The 3,616-nt window shown below is 49.9% G+C and overlaps 1 non-coding gene and 1 pseudogene across 1 annotated transcript; one reads left to right on the plus strand and one right to left on the minus strand.

The window, feature by feature from the left end:
• Positions 1–1,102: 1,102 nt before the first annotated feature.
• Positions 1,103–1,232, plus strand: LOC138218809 (5S ribosomal RNA; annotated as a pseudogene).
• A 622-nt stretch (positions 1,233–1,854) lies between these two features.
• On the minus strand, positions 1,855–2,019 carry LOC138243523 (U1 spliceosomal RNA). The gene has a single exon (XR_011192178.1). It is a non-coding gene; the product is annotated as a U1 spliceosomal RNA (small nuclear RNA).
• Between the last annotated feature and the right edge of the window lie 1,597 nt (positions 2,020–3,616).

A 3,616-nucleotide genomic window follows, 5' to 3' on the forward strand; every position in this document is an offset into this window, starting at 1 on the left:
CGTCTCGGGGGCCGGCTTCAAAGACAATACAGCAAACATAGCGGGGCGGGGGAATTCAGGTTCATTCAGCTCCGACGGGAATGAGTCATTTGTCTGTCTTTTCAAGTGCTGGGAGCAGAGTAATCCGTCGCTTGTATCGTTTCTCCCCGGTGACTAGATCTCACCCTGCGACTCTCGACTGGGCTCACCCACAGCAGCCCAGCAGGTGTGAGCCTAGCCGGCACCCGGATGGGAGATTCCCCCCGGAAAAGCTCAGGTTGCTGCTGCTCCTGCAAGAGGTGTGACTGGGACCAGTAGGGAGCGCTCACCCTGCGGTCTGTGTGGCTTTCTTATGCCCCAGCATCCTTATGGCGACACTCTTCTGCACAAACAGGTGCCGTCCTTCGGGGCAGGCGTAAAACCGAGGTCCCAACCCTCCTTGGCCATTCAGAAATCCCAGGGCGTCTCTCAAAAAGAGACGCCGGGGGTGTCACTCTGGTGTTAGTGTTCCCCTTTACCAATCAGTCTGGGTCTCCTCCTAATCCCCGTCTCATATGTAACAATCAATGACGAGGCCCCCCTGTCCCTCGATATTGTACTTGTCTCCTGGCCGCTGGCTGGCGCCGTGAGATTTAGTACTCGCGCAAGAGACTGGGGGCAGAGCGCGAACGCGATCCCCCGCCCCCCACAAAGTGTGCACTCCAGGTTCCCTCTCGGGGCTCTGCAACAGCGGAAAGGCAGCGAGAAGGAGCCTCTTGCTCTGACGCCGCAAGGCCACAAGAGGGCGGAGGCGCCGCACGCCCGGCCGACGTGTTGGACTGGTGCGCTTTCTGTGCTGAAATAAACACGCGACAGCCCAGAAATGTTTTGAGTGCTGTGCACTGGAGGTTTTTGTCTTGTGAAGACTTGGCTTGTGCTCCTCCGAGCAGTTTGTTTGTTCTCCTCCAGTGCGGGACAAGCCAACACAAGGGAGCACATTCGCCAACATCCAGGTACGCAATGCGATTTGGAAAGAAGCTCCTTTCCAAAGAGTTGCACACGAACGATCCTTCAGTCCCGCTTGGGGGGCACGGAGCCCCAGCCACACACAGCTTCAAGTAGCGAGTCAGGCACCATGGCTTTTGCTTGCGGCCACACCACCCTGAATGTGCCCGATCTTGTTTGATCTCAGAAGCTAAGCAGGGTTGGGCCTGGTTGGTACTTGGATGGTACTTGGATGGGAGACCGCCTGGGAATACCAGGTGCTGCAAGCTTTTGCTCTCTTGGCCAGCAGGGGTCGCCGTTGGTACCGTAGGCTTTGGGAGGAAAACCTGGAGGATGGAAAGGTGATCTTTAGCCTCATCTCTAGAGATGTTTTGTTGCTATGGCATGTGTGTGACCCATATAAAAAAAACCCGTTTGTAAAACGAATATCGAAGCTGCCTCTAAATCTGCAAATGAAGATGAGTCGATAAACCACTTGTTTTTCGTTTAACTATACATATATTCATTTATTACTGATTTCATTCATTGAGCACGGATACAATAGAGGTACAGCCATTCACTGTTTGACATGTCTGCACTGGTACAGAACCTAGCAATCAGAAAACGGGTGAAACTGTCTTGAGAATTAGCATACAGTACCGAGGCCCCCATGACCAAATAAAGGCTAACCTCGATAATCAGCCTAAATAATGCAGACTACAGCAAAATGACTGACTTTGAAAAGGGAATGAATGTCCGGAAGGAGTAGTGTAACCAGCTTGAAATGCTTCTCCGGACCTCTAACTAAAAGAAACCGGGAACCAGCAGTGGCATTGACTCCTTTCGAACTGGGATCCTATCGCAGCTCGTGGTGTCGTAACTCTTCCGTATCTGATATTGGACCAAGCACATCAGGGGAGAGCGCGAACGCAGTCCCCCACTACCAGAAATTATGCAGTCGAGATTCCCACATTTGGGGAATTCACAGGGGTCAGCACAGCCGGAGTGCAATGGCCGAGCCTCGCTCTGGGTGAACCTCCTTCTTGATCAAGGTATTTCCCCTGCTCCTGTTTTTATACCGTCAACATCTCTAACCTCAGTTCCATGGTGGACGGTGCAGTACTGGTTAAGCCAGGTGTGAATGTCCTCCGTCTTTGCCAGTTCCGAGAACATAATAACATGCACCGTTTTCCTCTCTCTCTGTGTCGGGCTGCAAGTTGATCTTCTCATGGGCAGGAACTTCCCCTCTTTTTGCCTCAAACACATCCACACATTGTTCAAACAGAGAATAGGTAGCAAAAACAACCTCAAATGCTTTCTGACCTGGGAGAGCAAAGATGAAATCCAAGTGCCGAGGTTCAAAGCCAAGTTCCTTCTGCAACACTTTTCTGCTGAACTGCAGACGATCCATGAAGAGATCATCCAAAAGCTCAAAACGCACAGCATTCTTGCGGGATCCAAAAGTTGCCATGTTGTGTACTGCAAAACAAACACTGCTTCCACAAAACAAGAAAACAATTCAACAACTCCACCTACAATTTTCGATTTTTAAGAACTTTATTTTCTTTTCAAAAAAAAAATTCAGGACATCACAAATCAGAAAGCTTTACATTAATATACATACTTAAAACAGTATATATGATCACATCTCATTACATTTTGACACGGTAACAGTAACATGGCAACAATTTTCTTTTTTTCTGGTGCAAATCACATTCTTTACTTAAACATGATAATGTTTTTCACAGTTTCTTGAGATATTGACCTATGCTCTCTATTTCCCACAGATTTTTTGCTTCCTCCCTCCCTTCTCTCCACAGATCTCTGAGGTAATAGTTCTTTCGGGTGATGAACAGGGCCAGGCTACCTGCTGCCTTGACTGGGACCTCGATGCCTTTGAACAGCCCCATGTTCCTCACTCTCCACAGGGCGTCTTTCCCACTGTTCACCACGGCCCAGATCCTGTCAAACACGTCAGGAGGAAGTTTGACAGGAGAGATGCCGTATATGACGAAAGCAGCGGTCAGGGTAAATTGGAGCGAGAGAGCTTGCAACCAATCTTCAAACTGTGCCCAGAAGGTCTTACCAAAAAAGCAGGACCACAGGAGATGGGTCACAGTTTCCTCCTCGCCGCAGCCCACCCTAACGCAGCGAGGGCTGTGGGTGAGGCCCCTACGGTACAAGAAAGTTCGGACCGGTAAGCACTGGTGGACGACACTCCAGGCTAAATCTCTGTGAATGTTGCACAGAAACTTAGAGGATGTGTGTTTCCACACCTTCTTTGTTTGGGCTGATGTTAAAATGCCCACAGGGGTCTGCCTATTCTTCTGCGGTGCAACGAAATCTTCCAGTTTTTGGACGCTGACAACTCGGAGGGGAATATGGCCAATTGGGTGAGATCTTAGAAAACTTTTAACTGTCCCATAAATTGCAGGGCATGTGTCAGAGAGTGGGACATCCAGCTTGGGTCTGACACCCCACACTCTGAACGCCTCTCTACCCTCTCAGCACAAAGGCCAGGAAAATGCACAGCAGCTTCGTAGTAATATCTGGGACAGACTTCCCCCCTGAGAGTAGCGGCCTGTATATTATTTCCCTTCTGAGTCTTTCCTGCTTCCCACCCCATAGAAAATGAAACATCCATCTCCTCAGCACCGCCGCAACACGGTGTGGG

This window comes from Lepisosteus oculatus, chromosome 14, assembly GCF_040954835.1.
Source record: "Lepisosteus oculatus isolate fLepOcu1 chromosome 14, fLepOcu1.hap2, whole genome shotgun sequence".
Lineage (NCBI taxonomy): Eukaryota > Metazoa > Chordata > Actinopteri > Semionotiformes > Lepisosteidae > Lepisosteus > Lepisosteus oculatus.